The sequence below is a fragment of the Agelaius tricolor genome, unplaced genomic scaffold (genome assembly GCF_023055355.1).
Source record: "Agelaius tricolor isolate 1412-34295 unplaced genomic scaffold, bAgeTri1.0.p SCAF_52, whole genome shotgun sequence".
Classification (NCBI taxonomy): Eukaryota; Metazoa; Chordata; class Aves; order Passeriformes; family Icteridae; genus Agelaius; species Agelaius tricolor.
Genome location: NW_027269312.1, coordinates 810,042 through 831,089, shown reverse-complemented (window position 1 = coordinate 831,089; position 21,048 = coordinate 810,042). Strand labels below are relative to the sequence as shown.

At 48.5% G+C, this 21,048-nt stretch overlaps 1 long non-coding RNA gene across 2 annotated transcripts; it reads left to right on the top strand.

The window, feature by feature from the left end:
- The first annotated feature begins 4,362 nt into the window (after positions 1-4,362).
- Positions 4,363-18,791, top strand: LOC139604517 (uncharacterized). 2 transcript variants are annotated; one of them, XR_011684004.1, is made up of 4 exons: positions 4,363-4,821; positions 11,188-11,316; positions 11,742-15,019; positions 16,319-18,791. It is a non-coding gene; the product is annotated as an uncharacterized lncRNA (long non-coding RNA). The 2 variants fall into 2 exon arrangements; XR_011684003.1 differs by having other exon boundaries at positions 11,188-15,019.
- The last annotated feature ends 2,257 nt before the right edge of the window (positions 18,792-21,048 follow it).

Below are 21,048 nucleotides of genomic sequence, written 5' to 3'. Positions count from 1 at the left end.
GGTCACTCTCAGCCACACTGTCCCCGTCACTGACCCGGCACCGGTACTGGCCGCTGTCATTGTCCCCAGCGTGGCGCAGCTCCAGGCGGGGGCCGGTGCCAGGCAGTGCCCCCGAGCCCTCCCAGTGCCAGGAGAAGGACAGGGGAGCTGTCCCCATGGCCACTGCGCAGTTCAGCACCAGGCTGTCCCCGAGTGCCACCTGTCCCCTGGGGGGCTGTGCTGACAGGGACACCCCCGAGGGCGGGACCCCTGCAGGAGACGGGGACACCAGGGAGCAGTGAGGGACCCAGTGGGTTTGGGGAGGGGCAGGTGAACTCCAGTGAGGGAGAGGGGGCGCAGAGATTGGGGGAAGGGGGCTTAGAAAGGAACCTCGAGGGATGCTGGGGAGGTCAGGGAGGGAACACCTGGAGAGGGAGGTGGGCAACACCAGGAAGGGTATGGGGACCCAGGGAGGGGATGCTGTGACCTGCGGAATGTGCAGAGACCTCAGAGAGGGGTGTAGGGACCCAGGGATGGGTGTGGGGACCCAGTGTGGGATGGAGGGGAACACGAGCCAGGAATGGGGGGACCTTGGGAGAGACCCAGGGCAGCAATGGCAGGACACAGAAACGGTACCAGGGAAGGATGGGGGCACCCATGTAGGGGCTGGGGGTCCCGGGGAGGGACCCAAGAAAGGAGGGTGGGAGCCAGGAAGCGATCCGGGAAAGGTTGGGTACCCCAAAGCAGGCGTCAGGGAGGGCTGGGCGATGCCAGGCAGTGTGGGGGACCCAAGGAGGCTGTGGGGGCTCCCCGTGCCCATCCCCACACTCACTGCGCACCGTGACGCGCAGCCGGGTGCTGCTCTTCTGCACGGCCCCCCCCTTGGCGTGCACCTCACAGCCATAATTCCCCAAGTGGGAGACCCCCACGGTGGGCACCAGCAGCTGCGGGGACCCCTGCGGGCCCCCCACCACCTGCCTGTCCTGGTAGAACACGTGCAGGAGGGGGGCTCGGGGCCGCAGGGGGCTGGGGCTGCTGAGGCAGCTGAGAGTCAGGGGGGACGCCTTGGTGAGCTTGGGGGGACCCTCCAGTACCAGCACCATGAAGAGCTCTGGGAAGGAGAGGGGAGGTGAGAAATGTGGCTCTGAGTCCGCTAGCAAGTGGCTTTGGGGTTGTCAAGATATTGGAGTTCCAGCCATGGGAGTACTCACCGTGCACTGTCACTGTCACTGGTGCTGACCGTGACTGCCAGGACCTCACCAAGTCTGCACAGCGGTAGTGGCCGCTGTGGTGCAGCTGCAGGGGGGACAGGGACAGCTCAGTCCTCCTGAGGGACCCCCCAAGATCCTTCTCCTCCTGGTATATTCGTACCCTGCTGAGATGGTTTTCCTGCCAGCACCGGCAGTGCAATGTCACTGTGTCCCCCTCCAGCAGTGCCCGTGCTGGCACCTGCAGCACCAGTGGTTCTGTGGGACAGGAAGGTCACATTTTCACCAACCATTCTGAGGTTGGTGCCCATAGCACCAGGGACATCTGGGTGCTCTGGAGTGCACTGGGATATCCCTGTGTGCAGGGCACAGGCTCTCGCCACACAAGGGGTGTGAGGCCACCCATGGAATGGAGCCCACCCTGACCTCTTAGGGGACAGCCTGATGATTTAAGATCTCCCCTCACCTTCTATGACTGTAATGAGGGGGCTGCGCCTGGTTCCAGGACAGTCACATGTGTAGGTGCCTCTCTCTGTGACACTGAGGCAGTCATGTCCCTGCTGCCCCCAGCGCCGCCCATCCTTGTACCAGGTGGTGGCACCGGCGGTCCCCAAGCCCTGGCAGGTCAGTGTCACCCGGTCCCACAGCACCGCCGGCCTCCAGGGGGGCTCCACCAGGAGCTGGGTGGTCTGGGCACCTGCAGGTGACAGGGGACACCAGCCTGCCAGGGCCAGTGTGGGACTGGGGACAGTGGGGTGAGGCCATGGCATCCCCTGAGGACTCACCAGCAAGGCCAAGGGTCTGGGCTGGAAGGGAGAAAGGACAGGGCTGGGTGGGTGTGGCACCATGGGGATGGCAGCATCAGGGTACAGGGTGTGGTGGCTGTCCCAAAACTGTCCCAATGGGGACAGCAGTTCTTGTGGGAAAGTGTGTGTGGGTCATCCCAAAAAGATTTGGAGAGGCAGAGGGACATGTCTGTGTCACAGCCACCCGTGCACCATATCCATGTGGCACAGACACCTTGGGAACAGGGACACCGTGGCCACCCCAGGCTGATGGAACAGAACATGGGGACACTGTAGACACCCTGGGCACGATGACACCACAGACACAGCCCATGCTGGTCCAGCTCACCCCCACCAGCTCATGATCCCTTCCCCATGGCCAAATCCTCACTGTTCTTATCCCTGCATCCCAGTTTCCTTGTCCCTATCCCCAGAGCTACCTGAGCCCAAAGGTGCCAGTTCCCAAATTCCTGTCCCCTGTTCCTGTTCCCAAAGCTCCCCTACATCCCCAGTCACACCAAGGTCCACTGTGGGTAACATGGACTGGCACTGCTGGCATTGGGGACCTCAGGGGACCCCACAGCCCCCCTGTGCCCCCTCTCCTCCCCATCCCTGGGGTGTCAGGCCCGTGCCCGGGACACTCACCCCACAGGAGCAGCGCCATCTTCCTGGCCATCCCGGTGTCCCCAGCCATGTGCACTGGCTGTCACTCGCTGCTGTGGCCACCGCTCCCCTGGCTGGCGGCTCATTGGATGAAGGGGAAGGAAGCGAGGTCAGGTCTCAACCTCATGCATAGGTGGCCCTTGATGGGGGAAGGGTGGGGACAGGCTGGGGACACGGGTGGGTGGGAGAAAGTGGTTCGTGGGCTTTCCAGGAGTGGGGGGCGTGGTGGGTTTGGGGAGGCAGAAATGGGGTCACTGGGAAATGGAGGTGCTGAGTAGGGGGATTAACCGGCGATGGGGGTGCCATGGGAATGGGTATTGCCATAGCTGGGGGGTCTTATGGATGGGAGTCCTAGAGGAATGTGGGCTCCAGGGATTTGAGTTCATGGGATGGTGGAATGGTGGGTCCTAGTAGGATTTCAGGGAATGGCATGAACAGGAGAGGGTTCCTTTGGAATGGTGTGCTCGGCCATGGAGATCCTGGGGAATGTCTGTTCTGGGATGGGGGTTGCAGAGAGGGTGGGATATAAGGAATGGGGGTTCCATGTTTTGGTTCCCAGGGGAATGGGGGTGCCAGGGATGGGCAGTGGTTGGGTTGGGCCTTGGGTCGCAGCTCCTTCCCTGGATGCCTCAGATTTTGGGGTGATCCAGAGCCAGCACAGTCCCCACAAGGTGCCAGTGGCCTGGGCATCACCCCAGACAGATTCCAAGGGGCTCTAGGTCTGTGCCCCCCAGCCTCCAGTTCCTTTCCCTGCTCTTCATTTCCATTTCCATTTCCATCATTTTACTCCTCAATTTCACAAGCCCCCAGTTCATGCCTTGATGATCCTGGGTAGCACCTGAGCAGGGAACATGTTGGGGGAAGCCCAGAGTGGGAGAAGCAGGGGTGAGGGGTCTGCTGGGAGGGCAGGGGAGGCTGTGGGGCATGGGGGTGTCCAGCTTTCACACCCCCAACACATTTACTTTCTCTCTCCGGCTGAGGAATGTAGTAAATCCCATGGACCTAGGTAAAGCCGCATGGAGGATCGAACAATAGGAACTGCTGAGACAGCAGAATAAGTTCCTGTCTCTCTGACCCCCGCCCCAAAGCTTATCTCTGTAACCCTATAGGCCACTATACATAACCCTTACTATTGGTAAAATTTGGATTCCCCTTTACCCTATAAAAGGGGCATACTTTAGCCCATTCAACAGAAGAAGAGCTGTCGTTGGAACCTTCAAGGCCTCCTGTTGTAGCGGCGGGAGAGATGCGACACACCATATGCGATGAATAGCAAATCTCGAAGTTTATTGAAACTCTACACATATTTATATTAGTGTTAATGAAGCTTATACATATTGCAAAAGCTGAGCTCATTATTGGTTAAAGCACACTTAGATCAAACACACCTACTTCTATCTCTTAACAATTATTTTGTTTCTATGTGTACATTCTTCTAATTTCTCTACCTTGGGATAGCTACATTTTCTGGCAAGCAATTTTCTCTCCCGTCTTCCCGTTTTAGAGAAGGTCACTGTGACATTCGTCAGTAATTAAGCACCGGTTGCTCAGTTCTCAGCTTGTTTCTCTTACCCTTATCCATCGGTATCACATCAGAATGTCTTCTCTCAGCTAACTAATTATCCAAAAATCTCTCTACAGCCTCCCTTGCAATATACATCGCTGTGGAACCTCAAGACGCTCCCTTCTCCTCTCTCGCCATCTGCTGCAGCCGCAGCCAAGGGCGCCCTACCTAGCAAGCAAGAGCTGATATCCTAAGAGAGCTTGCAAGCACTAAAGAGCTGATAATCACCAAGCTTGCTAGAGGGTAGCCCCACGGCGATCAATCGGCGTCGAGCTAGCCTAGCTTTTGGGCACCCTGTCTCCCTGAGGACAGGGCTCCCGGGCTATCTTGCACTGCTTGATAATAAGGCCAGAATAGAGGCTTTATTATACGTGGCGACCCGACTCGACGACGCGGCCCCCTCCCCCCCCAGCCTCCCCATTGGAGGCGAAACTCATCGATTGAGCAGCGGATCCCCCGCTCCTCCTGCGAAGAGGCCTCTCCTTTTTAGAAGAAACCTCTCCTCTGGAGGCGTCAGTTCAACACTCAAAATTTACATCTGAACGACAAAAAGTTCCGAGGAGAACTGACGGAAGCAGATGCCTTCACGCAGATTTTTGGACCCCAACTCAACTGAAGAAGTGTAAGTATTAAATTAGCTACTATTGCACGCATTTGTTCTGGGTCCTGAACTCTTTTTTTTTTTTTTTCTTTTTTTTTCTCGTTTTTTTTCTGCTGGAAGGGCTAAAATTAACATGGGTACAATTTTTAGCACTTTAAAACTAACTAAAATCGAGAGTGAAATATATTTAATTATCTTAGAAATTTTATCTGCTATCAACTTTTCTTTTTCCAATGTCAAGCTCTCTAAAAATAACCTTGAAAAATTTGTAAGACGGTTTCTTTCGCAATACCCTGAAACTGGATCACTGAAAATTTGTTTTGGGACAAAATTGGGAACAAAATCTATAACTCACAAACTAATCGATTTTTCTGTATCTAAGTATTTACCTTTATTCCATATAATAACTAAAACCATTGAAAAATTTAACCGAGAAAAAATCTTAACGCTAGCAACAGACACTTCCTTTTCAAATGCTAATTACACTGATAAGCATTCTCAGGAACGTAGCTCACATCCGCTAGGTCCTAAAATTCCCCTCGCCTCTGCTTCTCCAGAGGCTACGCTGCCCACCCCAGCCCCCGCCCCCACCTCCCCCCCGTCTGTGGGATCTGCGCCGCCCAACACGCCAGCCCCTGCCTTAACTACAACTGCAGCTATTCTCTCTCCCTCTGGCTTGGCTTACCCCTCGCCTCCGGTCCTGGGGACCCCTCTTCCTGCCCCTTCTGCCCTCCCCACAGCCGCGGACCCTCCCGCCCCGCCCCACCCCTGCGCTGGCTCTGTCCACCCCCGCCGCGGACTCCTCCACGCCCCCTCCCGCTCCCCCCACCCTCACGGTGACTCTGACTCCTCCCATCGCAATGTCCCCCACCCCCCCCTCCCTCCGCCCCTGCTCCCCCCGCCCCCGCTCCGAGCGGCCAAACCTCTCCCGACGGCTCCCCGACCCCCGCTGCCGCCACTGCCGTGCCCGTGTGTAGCCCCGCTCCTTACCCCTGCACCCTGCCTGCCACAGCAGAGGGTCCCCAATAGGCAATCATGTCTCAGTCCTAGCGCACCACCCCCAGTCCTCCCAGCCCCCCTGCCCCCACCACCTCTCCCCCCACCCCCCCACCCGCCCTCAATGCCACCCGAACGGAATCCCAGAGACCCCCCACGGTGCTACCCCCCCCCCCCACCCAGTCCTGCGCATGCTGTGCTGCCATCCCAGCTCCAACAGCGCCTCCCCCTGGCCAGGTTATGCCATGTGTCCCCCCACAGATACCGAAACCCTTGAAAAACACCGCTTCTAAACGCCAAAAAAAGCATAGGACACGGATTGCACCCTCCCCCCAGTCCTCCTCAGAGGAACAGAGCACTTGCAGTGACTCTGATACGATGTATACTGATCCATGGGCTCTTATTAAGATAGAGGTGACTAAGTCTGGTGATTTTAAGGTTCATCAGCTGTCACAGAAAATTAATGCACAGAAAATTAATGCTTTCCCTGTAGAGTATAAACAGGGAAGAAATGGTAGGGAATCCGCTATAAAGACATGGAAGCCAAACTCAAATAAGGAGCTCATGCAATTAAGAAATATAGCCAAAGAACATGGCAGAGGCTCACATATTTTTAGAAATTTCCTAGAAGCTGTATTGTCAGCACATGTCTTACTTCCCCAGGATATAAAAAATATTTCACACTGCCTGCTGACCCCAGCAGGATATATGTTATGGGACAGGCATTGGAAAAGACATTTAAAAACATTATCAGACTCATACTCTGCAGATGCTAATAGAACAAATTTTACAGTAGAACAGCTGGCTGGGGAAGGGGATTTACAGAAACCGGAGGGCCAATTGGAAACTTTGAATAAAGAGGTACTGCAAGCTGTCCCACTTGCAGCAAAATCCTCTTTACTTCTCATGCATGATGAGTCAATGCCAACAATGCATTTTTCTACTATTTAAACAAGGGATAGATGAAAGTTTTATCAAATTTGTGGACAGACTTAGAGATGCTCTGGAGAAACAGATAGAGAGCACAGAGGCAAGGAAGGAACTCTTATGTAAGCTTGCCTTGAGTAACTCAGATGAACGATGCAAAGCCATTTTGAGGTGTGGATACAGACCCTACCATAGAGCAAATGCTGGAATGCTGTACGTCACATGTCCACTGAAAATACAGTGGCCCAAGCAGTTGCTAAGGGTATTGCTGAAGGAGTTTCTGGGGCATATGCAGTAATAGCTTCTAAAGACCAAGCTACATGCTATCACTGTGGGGATATTGGACATTACATAAAGGACTGCCCAGAAAGGTCACCTCCCCGATACCACCATAACACTTATCAAAGACCCCAGAATCAGCAGCAGTTCTAGCAGCGTCCGGGAAACACCTTGCGCAGTCCAGTGGAGCCCCAGGATGGGACAACAAATCAAAGGCCACCCAGACCCAACCACGCACCATCCCAGGAGGTTCCAGACCACAAGAAGAGGACCCAACACATGGGGCGACCCAGATGGGAACCTGCTGTCAATTGGTAACTGCTCTGTGCATTGACTTTAATAATGAGAATGTTCATCGTGTTCCCACAGGCAAATACGGGCCAAAAGGTGGTCCTTCGCACATTTTAATTACAGGTGACTCTCTTCACAGCCCAAAGAAAATTGTTCCAGAAGTGCAAATGGTGCACCCGGGACAAGAGATTCTCATCCAGGTATACTGCATAGACTTACCATTTTTTCTTTCAAAGGGAACTCCAATAGCACAAGCCTTCTTACTCCCAAAGGATCACAGGGAACAGATTCCTCTAAACCCTACAGCTATGTGGGCACAAGTCGTGGGACCATCCAAGCCTACCATCGAGTGCGGCCTTACCTGCAAAGGAGAGAAGACCCACCTACCAGGGATGCTGGACACGGGTGCTGATGTGACCATCATAGCCCGCTCAGAATGGCCAGCACACTGGGATCTACAACCTGTTGAAGGCATGATTTCCGGGATTGGTGGAGCTACGGTATCCATGAGAAGCAAGAACAACATCCTCGTTAAAGGGCCTGAAGGCAAGCTGGCAATCATCCGCCCATTCATGGTAAGGCACAACTATCACCCTTTGGGGCAGAGAAGTTCTATCCCAGTGGGGAGCTTCCCTACATATCCCCACTCAGGATTTCTAACTGGGGTCACTGTGTGGGAGATTAGGGACCGGCCGCAAGACCTTGCGTTGTTACAGGCAGACAGAACCCCTCCCCTTTACTGTTACTTAGCCCCACGTGTTGTTGACCATTAACTCCTGTTCTAAATGACCCTGCCTAACCATTAATAAATGCCAGTTACCGTCCACCACATTGGTGTATGCGTGTGCTTGGTCCATGTGGCAGAGGCGCTGCCACCAAGCCATCCTCGACCTGGGACGCATTGCCCCAAGCGGTGGCAACAAGTGGTGCCGAAACCCAGGAATGATCCGGGAGGCAGGAATCACCTGGGCGAGCAAACGGCAGCCAGAGCAGCAGGACTGTCTCCGGTGGGGAGGACGCTCCCAGAGGACCAGCAAGAGGGGAGGGTCTTGCACTGAGAATCGGCAAAGGAGTAAGGCTCACGCCAGGAGCTGGCGAAGGAGGAGGTCTCGCATTGAAAACCAGCGAAGGAAAGGATGAAGCCCCTTGCCAAGGTCATTTTTAAAATTCACAGACAGTGGGGCATAGATTGTGAGCTGGGAGATTTTTTCCTGGCAGTGTCGAGGCTCCTGCGCATTGGGGTAATTGGGCAGCCAGAGGATATTTTCCGCCCAGAAGTATGGGATGATTGTACCGGGGCCCTAGCGGAGGAGGCTATGTCCTCAGGCTCGGAGTGGAATCTAAAATCATGGGGCAGGGTCATGCAGGCTCTGAAAAAGGTTCAGCAAGTTCAGCAGGAATGGGGAAAGCGGAAGGCCACCCAGGACTGCTTGCAGGAGGGGCCCCAGCTGGGTGTGGGGGTGGCCGCGCAGACTGCGGACGATCATGAGTTTGCCGAGTGTGGGGATTCGCAGCCGCGGGAGCGCTCTTCACGGCTCCTGAGCCCAGGCACCCCGACTATGGGGAAAAAGTGGTCATTTTGGGATGGGCTGCTAGAGGAAGCATGAGGTGCAGCCGTTAGCTTGGAGGAGCGGGGCACCGCCATTGACTCGGAGGCGCGGGGCACTGCCGTTGACTCGGAGTCCAAGGGAGCCTGGGCGGGGCCTCCGCCTCATGCGCCGCAGGGTGACGAGCCCCGGGGGGGGGTCACCATGGTGGGGGGCCCCCCAGCGGGGCTGGCAGGGTGGCGCACCGGGGTTGAGCCGCCAGGCTCCCAACTGGCTGTGGCCAACAGCCGCCGCCTTCAGCAGCTGCGCCTACACAGGTCTGGCAGGCAGCCTGGCCGGCGCAAGGTGGCCGGACCCTTCCATGGGCTGGTGGCGAGTGGAGCCAGGCAGTGTGGTACTGACATCAGGGCAATGCATCGCACCGGAGAGAAGAGCCGTGTGGGGCAGCGGGAGTCCTGCCCCGCCGCCCTCTGCAGCAGCGGCGGCTGGGCGGTGCTGGGGGTGCTGACAGAGAACGGGCAGCAGCAGCAGCGGCCTGGCGTCCAGGGTGCTGCTGTTATCAAGCACCTCTCTGGCTTTGAAAACACCATCACTTCATCTAGAAAATTTGAAAAGCTTGTTTTGCAGGACTGAATCCTCAGACGCCCCCACGGCCCGTATACCCCGCTTCCTGAAGGCCGCGACAAATCGTCAAGCAGCCGGACAGCAGACCATACCAGGGTTGTGAGGAACTCCGTGACTGAACTAAAAAAGAGGCTGGCACAGAGAAGGACTGGGGGAGAGGCTCAGCAGGAAAGGTTTCAGTCATGGCTCGAAGTTTCAGAGGGATTCAATTGTATAATGGTTTGATTGGTCTTTCATCCTAAAGTTTCCTATTCATAAGGGTATATAAGTGAGGTCCATCAATTAGAGTTTGAACTCTGGCCAAGTTCTAGCTCTACTTGAATGGAATAATTGACAATCAGCCCAGATGTTTTCAGCATCAAGCACCATTCAGCATTTTCAGTACCATATATGAAAGCTAAGCCAGTTTTCAAAGGGAGTTTTAAGAAACATGAATCCGGACATGAGTTCTCCAGGTCTCTCTTGTTTTAAGGTTCATCAGCTGTCACAGACTCTGGGATGATAGTTCAGTATTGTAGTGACCAGTAATTGTATGATTTCTGATGTGTTTTTATTATGTGTATTATCTGATTGATTTCTGATTGCTGCCATCTTACATTTCCCTATGACGGAAACAGAGTAGATCGATGTTTTATTTTCACACCGGGACCCATTCTTCAGCATCCTGCTCCATCCAGATGGTGCTCCTCCAGTTGCGTTTTACGTCCCAAGCATCAACAGAGAAAAGCCTCTACAAAAACGCCCTTGTGTCCACCTTGTTAGGCCCTCCTGCAGAAGTGTTCCTAGACTTTGATTTTTGGGCCTTACAGTTTAAACAAGTGTTTAAAACGTGTTTTAGTGTTGTTCTTTAAAAACCGGTTAGAAAAAGTTAACATTTTGTTTGTTTGCTTAAGACGAGTTTGTTATGGTTATGTTGCATTGTTAAACTTCAGTACATTTTTACCAGTTACACATGTTTACCAGTTGTCAGTTTTAACCTTTACATTTTCTATGTTTTTAATTAATCATAAGGGGGGGGTGAAATGTGGGAGATTAGGGACCGGCCGCAAGATCTCACGTTGTTACTGGCACACAGAACCCCTCCCCTTTACCATTACTTAGCCCTGCGTGTTGTTGACTGTTAACCCCTGTGATAAATGACCCTGCCTAACCGTTAATAAATGCCAGTTACCGTCCACCACATTGGTGTATGCTTGTGCTTGGCCCATGTGGCAGAGGCGCTGCCACCGAACCATCCTCGACCCGGGACGCCACGCCCCAAGCGGTGGCAACACCACTGAGGCACGTGCACTGCCAGATATGATAGTGGAGCCCTGGAAAATGTTAAAAATAGTCTTTGAAAATATTAGGCCTTGTGTTTTCTCAGATCACTGCACCTGCGTAAGTAGTATGATAAATGATATAATTGTTAGATGTGATGATTGTTTAGTAATTAAATGTAATTATTATATAACCATAAGAAGAATCATGAGAAACTATGTTGGAAATTTAAAGGGGGCTATGTTTAGCTGAAATATGTGTATACAATAGAACAATATAAGTTTGATAATTATCATGAAAGTTATATAACGATAGAGTATAAAACACGTTCACCTTGAATGTATGGTCGGAATCAGATTTGGGTGGAAATCACCCCAATTCCCAGAGCTCTTGAATAAAAAGCACCACATATAATCGCTCATGTGATTATGTGTTTGTGAACGCTAACATTTTGGTGACCCAGATGGGACCCTGTGGGTGCTGCTGAAGCGAGTTTCGCGACTCTACCACGCTCCAGCCAGCACCGAGGGATTCTCGGGGAGCTCGATTGGCCGCGACCACTTCTGCCGCTCGCAACGTCCCCGGAAGAAAGGTAAGGTGCTTTTTACTTTGGTTTGGGTGCCTGCCAATGAGACGCAGCGAAAGCTACGCTTGGTTGGGCTAAAGGAATTCCTGCTGGTACAAGCCTAGGCGCCGTTCCATAAGACAATCGCGAAAGCGTTGCGGGTTTGGCAATTTGTGGTATATTTGGAATGGAGAAACTTAAAGGGATTTTGGGCGGCAACACCTCTATCCCTCAAAGTTCTCCTTTGGGGTGCTTATTAGCACATTGGAAACAGGGTAATTTTGGGGAAGAATTACATAAAGCTAAGCTGATTGATTATTGTAATACATGGTGGCCAGAATATGCCTTGGAGAATGGTGAAAAATGGCCAAAATATGGTACTCTGCAATATAACACTATTTCGCAGTTAATGGGATGAGGTTCCGTATGTTGATTTGTTTTTCTATTTACAGGGAAAGCCAGAATGGCAGGATGAATGTGGATTAATGATGGTTAAAACGTCTGCAAGCAATAAGTGTGGGGTTTGTGAGGAACGTTGTTTAGAACACTTGGCATTGAAAGAAAGTCTGAGTAGGGAAAATTATACAGATATTGATTTACAGGTAGCTCCAATAGGAACAAGAGAACCTAACCCTATCCCACCTGTTTCATCTGTCCCTATCTCACTGCCTGCTCCTAACCCACCTAATCCGAACCTGTCTCGTCTAATACACCCTTCCCTCTTTATCCTCCTCTCCCATCGTCACCTGATCCCTCTTTCTCGGAAGATGAGCAAAACCTAACTGTGGCAGGAAGGAGAGAGAGAGAATCAACGACCCCAGTAGCCCACAGAACCAGGAGTCGGTCTAACCTTGCCCCAGTTATGGATAGAAAAGACATAGGCAGACAAAAACAGACTGTAATCGCCCCCTTACGGTAGGAGTGGAAGGGCCAGTATTTGTAAAAATTACTTTCTCTCCTGCGGATTTAGTTATTTGGAAACAAACAGCTGGAACTTATAGAGAAAATCCTGATAAAATGGCACGAGTAGTAAAAATTGTTATAAAAACTCAAAATCCTGATTGGGCTGACATACAGGTACTATTAGATACTTTAATGGATTCTACTGAGAAAGAGATGGTACTTAAGGCAGCCAAAGAGAGGGCAAGAGAAGATATCAGAAATGGGCTAGTAACAGGGAATTTAGATGTGAATTTCCCAACCGAGGATCCAAATTGGGACACTAATTCATTAACTGATATAAGGAGACTATGGAAATATCAAGAGTGGATCCAAATAGGAGTTCAGAATGCTGTGCCCAAAACTATAAATTGGTCTAAACTATATGAAGTTCGGCAGGAAAAGAAGGAATCTCCCATTGCATTTTTGGAAAGGCTTAAGGAGGTAGCAAGAAAATATACAGATCTCAAAATGGACACAGAACAAGCAAAGGTTCAGCTTGCGCTCATATTTTTGGGCCAATCACAGGACAACATTCGTAGAAAATTGCAAAAATTAGAAGGGGAAGAACTAAGGAATTTGGATAAGCTACTTGAAGTTGCTTGGAAGGTATACAACAATCGTGAAAGAGAAACTAGTAAAAGGCAACAGCAGAATCTGTTGGCAGTAATACAAGGAAAAGGGAACCCAAATTTCAGGGGTCGTAACAGGAATAATCAAAATAGGAGACCAGTCATGCAAAGGTTAAGCCTAAATCAATGTGCATATTGCAAGTGGGAGGGGCACTGGAAGCGAGATTGTCCAAGCTTGAATAACCAGTTTCACCAGGACAGTCAGTTCCAGCAGGTTACCAAGGAGATGGTTTTTGGGGAGTATACCAGCTGACTAGACATAGAACCGGTAGAACAAGTTAAGGAACCCGTTATAAATATACAATTAGGGCATAAAGAGGTCAAATTTCTAATAGATACAGGAGCTACTTACTCAGTATTGAATGATTTGCAACGACAAATTGGGGACAAGGAAACAACAATAGTCGGCGCTACAGGGAAAGAGGAAAAACAGCCATTCTTGCAACCCCTAGATTTGGGAACAAAGTTATAACACACGACTTCCTATACGTACCTGAGTGTCCAATTCTGTTTTTAGGGAGAGATTTGCTAGCAAAACTTGATGCAGTAATAACCTTTGAAAATGGAGAGGTTATAATGAAAATACTTGAATCAAAGACGGGACAGATATTAATGATCAAGGAAAACCTGTTCCCTCTATCCCTAGGGAGGTAGAAGATGCAGTAATTCCCTCTGTATGGGAGACAGATATACCAGGGAAATCTAAATTGGCACAACCAGTGCATATAGAATTAAAGGAAGGGGCAAGGGCTGTACAAGTCAAACAGTATCCCATAAAACCAGAAGCATGGCAAGGAATAGTAAAGATTATTGAAAAATTCTTGAAATACCAAATTTTAGAAGAATGTGAATCAGAATTTAATACACCAATATTTCCAGTAAAGAAGCCAAATGGTGAATATAGATTAGTGCAGGATTTGAGAGCGATAAATAAGATAACAAAGGACATTTATCCAGTGGTAACAAATCCTTACACATTGCTAACATCCGTAAAAGAGAAATATAAGTGGTTTACTGTAATTGATTTAAAAGATGCCTTTTTCTCCATCCCCCTTGACAAAGAAAGTAGGAAAGTGTTTGCTTTTGAGTGGGAAAACCCAGGGAATGGAAGAAAAACCCAGCTCACCTGGACACGACTCCCACAAGGCTACAAGAACTCCCCACCCTATTCGGAAACCAACTGGCAAAGGAGCTGGAGATTTGGACCAAAAATGGGCAAGTACCAAGAGACCAATACCTGTTGTTGCAATATGTTGATGATATACTAATAGCTACAGAAGAAAAGGCAACTTGTATAAAGGTAACCACTGAGATTTTAAATTCACTGGGAATGGGAGGTTACAAAGTATCCAGAGGAAAGGCACAAATTGCCCAACAGACTGTGATTTACCTGGGATGTGAAATTTCACAAGGGCAATGAAAACTAGGCACTAACCGTATCCAAGCCATTTGTGCTATTCCAGAGCCCCAGAATTTACATGAGCTGTGAGTCTTCCTCGGGATGGCAGGATGGTGTCGCCTGTGGATCATGGACTATGGACTGATTGCGAAGCCCCTCTATGAAGCTCAGAAGACGCAGCCATTCACCCGGGGCAAACCACAGAAGGACGCCTTCCTAAAATTAAAGGAAGCACTGACAACTGCTCCAGCATTAGGGTTACCCGATCTGTCTAAAGATTTTCAGCTGTTTGTACATGAAAGGCTGCGCCTAGCACTCGGAGTCCTGACCCAACATCTGGGAAGCTGGAAAAGGCCGGTGGGCTACTTTTCCAAACAACTTGACAACATAAGTGCCAGCTGGCCTCCATGTCTGCGGGCAGTTGCAGCCACTGTGATGCTGATACAAGAAGCCAGGAAGCTTACTATGGGAAGACACATAGATGTACCACACATGGTAACCACTGTCTTAGAGCAGAAGGGGGGCCATTGGCTATCCCCAAGCAGGATGATGTCACATTAAAAACAACTAACCTTTTGAATCCAGCTTTGTTCCTAGGTACCACAACTGAAGAAGGCCCATTAGAGCATGACTGTGTGGAGGTAATAGAATACACCTATTCAGCAAGAGAAGACCTGAAAGATGTCCCGCTAGAACAGCCAGAGTGGGAGCTATTTACAGATGGGAGCAGCTTTGTGGAAAATGGAACCAGATACGCTGGGTATGCGGTAACAACAGTCAGTACAGTAGTGGAGGCAAAGGCATTACCACCAAATACATCTGCCCAGAAGGCAGAACTGGTTGCTTTAACCAGGGCACTAGAATTAAGTGAAGGGAAAAAGGTAAATATCTGGACTTACTCAAAATATGCTTTTGGAGTGGTGCATGTACACAGAGCACTGTGGAAAGAAAGAGGATTACTATCTTCTCGAGGTACGCACATTAAACATCAGGATGCAGTCCTGAAATTGATAAAAGCAGTACAAAAACCTGAACAAGTGGCAATTATACACTGTAAAGCACACCAATCGGGAAATTCCAAACTCTGTGAGGGAAATCGAAAGGCAGACTGGGCAGCCCGACAGGTTGCTCAAAGGGTGCAAACAACAATGGCATCGATACCTTTAAAGCTTAATGTATCCCAATTCAATTTGCCTCCAGAACCAAAATATTTAGTAGAAGATGAGAAACTGGCACATTTGCTAAATGCACAAAAGAATTCAGAGGAATGGTATGTGACTGCACAAGGACAAATAGTGGTACCCCCCTTGATAATGACAGAAGTTCTACAAATTAAACATAACGAATGTCACTGGGGAGCAGAGGCATTGGTAAAATTGCTAAAGCAAAGTTTAATTTCAGTACGGATGTTAAGAATGGCAAAATCAGTATTGTCAAAATGTGATAGCTGCTTGAAAAACAACCCAGTGGCTAGGCGACAAGCACAGCTATGAAGAATTCAGATAGGAATAGAGCCAGGAGACTATTGGCAGGTAGATTTTGTAGAACTGCCAAGAACTCGAGGATACCAATACCTGTTGGTGGGGGTTGACACATTCTTTGGGTGGCCAGAAGCCCTTCCCTGTCGCACAAACCAAGCAAAGGAAACAGTTAAGTGGTTACTACAGGAGATTATTCCCAGGTTCGGGGTACCCCTAGGGGTATCATCAGATAGGGGGCCCCATTTCATAGCTACAGTAGTAAGAGAGGTAAGTAGATTGCTGGGGATAACCTGGGACCTCCACACACCGTGGAGACCCCAGTCGAGTGGACAGGTAGAGAGGATGAATTAGACACTAAAAAGGCAAATCAATAAAATATGCCAAGAAGCCAAATTACAGTGGCCCCAGGCTTTTCCAATAGCACTGTTGAGGATTCCGGATAAAGCCTAGGAGTGGGATGTCAGTCAGTCCTTATGAGATATTGTATGGGAAACCACATGAATCTCCAGAGCCTAACCCTAATGTACACATCACAGGAAAGCAGGAAGTGTATAATTATGTTCTGTCTCTTGGGAAAGTTTTAGTTCGGCTCCGGAGCATCCTCGTGTGGAATAGACTGCTGACTCTCGAGAATCCAGTTCATAACATACATCCAGGAGACAAGGTGTACATCAAGAACTGGAATGAAGAACTGCTGAAAGAAAAGTGGAGTGGACCCCATCAGGTACTACTGACCACCTTTACAGCAGTCAAAGTAGCCGGCGTGGACCCCTGGATTCACTATACCCAAGTGAAGAAAATCCATCCTGGATCACAGACTGTGTAAACTGTGGAACCAACAAGGCTGCAGATAAGATGTGTTTAATCACTTTGAGAATGCTATCAGTAATTGTGCTAATGTTATGGTCATTAATGTCTTTGGGATGTGGAATGCAAAATGATCAACTAACTTCTCTTCATTCTAGACTGAAGAGAGAGGTACAAGCAGAAACACAGGTGATAAAGGTTTCTAATGCAGTTCGGACTGAGAATGTAATGATCGGATTAGTCAAAGATTTTGCCAAAATGCAAAACACCAGTAGAATAACTGCCTGTCTGCCAATACCAAAGGCAGCAGGAGACCCAGTAAATTGGGGAATCATAACATCAAAATTACCTGAAATACAAAAGAACAAAACAATTACATGTAAACAGGTACCCGAATCGAGGCAAGTAATCAAGGAAACTTGGGAGAAAATAGGAACATGGATGAGACCCATGGACCAGAAAGACTGTATTCTAAGTGATGGCACACTAGGAACCTCTATGGGAGAATCAGGAGGCATCACACAATGGCAATGCTATTTACCACACTATAAAACGATTATAGAAAATGTTATAGAAACTACTCTGGTATGGAAGTGTGAGGCCAAGGATCAGAAAAATCAGATAGAGCCTTGGGACAGTGCATGGTCTGTGAGTATTCTTCAAAGATTCCAATATATAGCAAACACCCCTTGGTGTATTAAGTGAGAAGGCCCCGAGAATGAAACAGATCCAGCAATAACGAACACTGCCACCAGTAGCAGAACGAGGGCAGACAAAGTAAGTTGGTGGGCATGTAATAAAACTTATGACTGCACTTCTGATGATATAGAGATAAAACAGATGCCACCCCTGGCAATAGCCCTACAAATTGGTTGTGCTTGCAGAGGGATCAAACGTAAACAAGGCAGAGTGAATTATAAAGCAGTTATAGGATGTACCAGAATTACAATCCGAGGTCCAGGACAATTTGTATGGGCAGCAAGCGATGGTACCTGGACAACACATCTGCCTGTAGACAGGAAAGTAAAGGAAATTACTTTGGGCCTTCCAACCTTATGTCCACTTTGGAAAAAGTCCCCATTTAATGGAAAACATGAACTTCTGCAGATAAGAGCAAGACGGGAAGTTCTAGACAATGAAAATCCAGATGACACCTGGCAAGAACCCTCTAGTGGAGTGAAATTTGGGTGGGCCCTAGAGTCATTACTTGGTCCTATAGCAAACTATCAGAGTAGGGAGATGCTGTACAAACTTACAGGTCAGGTAGATAGACTGGCAAGAGTCACCCGGGAAGGATTTAAAGAATTAAACATACAATTACAAGCCGCCACAAAAATGACTTTACAAAATCGATTAGCCTTAGATTTGTTACTCCTGAAAGAGCATGGAGTATGTGGATTTTTAAAGGGACAAGTTGATCATTGCTGCGTTCATATCCCAAATGTAACTGCAGATGTAGAATATGACATCAATCAGTTGAAACAAATAGAGCATGAAACACAAGAAGAGCAAAAGGACTTGACTACAAGCTGGCTAGGAAAAATCTTTAAAGTGTTAGGATGGAATGTGAGTTCATGGATTAAATCTATCATTGAGAGTGTGATAATCCTACTAATTGTATTCTTAGCAATTTGGTTAGTTTACAGCATCTTAAAGGGAGAGATACAGAAGAAAACGTCCTGGAACCAGAAAATAATAAAGGCCCTGACTCGAGATCCATGCCCACCATCTACTGGTTCTCCAGTTCGTGATAGCATCCACATCAACCATGGATTTGAAGAATGTCAAGTATAAATTGAGGAATAAAGGACTGTATCAAGTGAAAATATTTACACCTATATGAAGTGAAAATGCTTTCAAAGGGGGGAATGATAGTGGAGCCCTGGAAAATGTTAAAAATAGTCTTTGACAATATTAGGCCTTGTGTTTTCTCAGATCACTGCACCTGCGTAAACAGTATGATAAATGATATAATTGTTAGATGTGATGATTGTTTAGTAATTAAATGTAATTATTATATAACCATAAGATGATTCATGAGAAACTATGTTGGAAATTTAAAGGGGGCCTATGTTTAGCTGAAATATGTGTATACAATAGAACAATATAAGTTTGATAATTATCATGAAAGTTATATAACGATAGAGTATAAAACACGTTCACCTCGAATGTATGGTCGGAATCAGATTTGGGTGGAAATCACCCCGATTCCCAGAGCTCTTGAATAAAAAGCACCGCATATAATCGCTTATGTGATTATGTGTTTTTGAATGCTAACAGATACACCTCGTCTCACCTGGAAACGCCACAAGCCAAACTGGATTGAAGAGTGGCCCCTCTCTAAAGCCAAGCTGTGCGCCCTAAACATCTTCATGGAAGAACAGCTTGCAAAAGGCCACATAGTAGAGTCTGACAGCCCTTGGAACTCTCCAGTCTTCATTCTACCAAAGCCTGGAACAAATAGGTGGAGGCTCCTCCACAACCTTTGCAGAATCAATGAGGTCATCGAGGACATGGGCCATCTCCAGCCTGGCCTGCCCTCCCCATCAATGCTGCCTACAGACTGGACACTTGCTATCATAGACATTAAGGACTGTTTCTTCAGCATTCCTCTACACCCTGAGGATGCTCCACAGTTTGCTTTCTCCATTCCCTCTCTTAACAAAGAGGCTCCGCTCAAAAGATATCATTGGTGTTACCTTCCTCAAGGCCTGAAAAACAGTTCCACTATTTGCCAGTGGTACATGGCTCACATCCTGTCTCCCGTTCGGAAATTTTTTCCAGACAGTATCATCCACCACTATATGGATGATATCCTTGTGTGTGCTTCAGATAAAGCTTACTTGGACAAAATGGTTAAAAAGACTATTGAAACCATAGAAAAGGCAGGAATGGAGATTCGTGAGGATAAAATCCAGTACACCAAGCTGTGGACTTACCTTGGAGTCCAGATCTGGGAAAGAACCATCGTACCTCAGCAGCTCACCATATTTGACGACCCAAAAACCCTCAGGGACTTACACAGCCTTTGCGGATCCATCAACTGGGTACGTCCACTGCTAGGAATTACAACAGAGGACCTTGCTCCCCTGTTCAATCTTCTTCATGGGCATAAAGACCTGGACTCTCCCTGCACTCTCACAGAAGAAGCCAGAGGTGCCATCACCAATGTCCAGAAAGCCCTGTCTTCACACAAAGCCCATCGCTTTGAGCCCAGCCTGCCTTTCCAGTTCATCATCCTGGGAAAAGCACCTCAATTCCATGGACTGATTTTCCAATGGGACTTCCAGCTTCGAGACCCTCTGTTGATACTGGAATGGGTCTTTACAAATAGCCAGCCTACAAAGACACTTACCACCTACCAGGAGGTCATAGCACATTTAATAAAAAAGGCTAGAACTCGCCTCCACTCTCTTTCAGGATGTGAGTTCACATGCATATACTTGCCAATAACCCTTACAGACTTGGAGCATTTGATCCAGACCAATGAGAGCCTCCAGTTTGTCCTAGATAGCTATACGGGCCAAACTTCAGTTAAGATCCCAAAACACAAACTTTTTAACCCTGATGTAACCTTCCATTTGATTCCAAAATGAATCCAAAGTAGAAAACCTCTCAAAGCTCTAATCATCTTTACAGATGGCTCAGGGTCTTCCCACAAGTCGGTGATTACATGGAAAGACCCCCAAACACAAGATTGGCACTCTGACATACAAATAGTGGAGGGATCTCCACAGTTTGCAGAATTGGCAGCTGTTGTCAGAGCCTTTGAAAAATTTAAAAACAAACCTTTTTATCTGGTCACAGATTCAGCTTATGTTGCTGGGATAGCTTTGAGAGCAGAACATGCTCTTCTCAAAGAGGTCTCTAATCCAAAGTTGTACCAACTGCTCTCTAAATTAATACACCTGATGTCCCCCAGAAGCAACCTTACCACATAATGCATGTGAGGTCACACACTGACCTCCCAGGTTTTGTTGCAGAAGGTAACAGGAAAGAGGATGTATTAGCAATGGCAGCAGAAACTGCCAATGTTCCTAACATCTTTGCTCAGGCAAAGTTGTCACATGCACATGAAATGTATATTTCATCAAAATATACCTGCGCTTATGAGAATGTTTAAGCTCTCAAAGGATCAGGCAAAGGCTATTGTTGCTACATGTCCAAACTGTCAAAACTATCAGATACCATCTATGGGGACGGGAGTCAATCCCCGAGGTCTGAATAGCTGCCAGCTGTGGCAGACAGATGTAACTCACTTTGCACATTTTGGAAGGTCAAAATACATGCATGTATGGGTCGACACATCTTCGGAAGCAGTATTTGCATCATCACATGCAGGAGAAAATACCATGCACACAATAAAACACTTTCTCCTCGCCTTTGCTGCCCTGGGTGTACCAAAGGAGATTAAAACAGATAATGGACCAGCCTACACTTCCCGCAAGTTAAAGGAGTTCTTCAATGAATAGGGAATAGCACACAAGACCGGCATACCTGC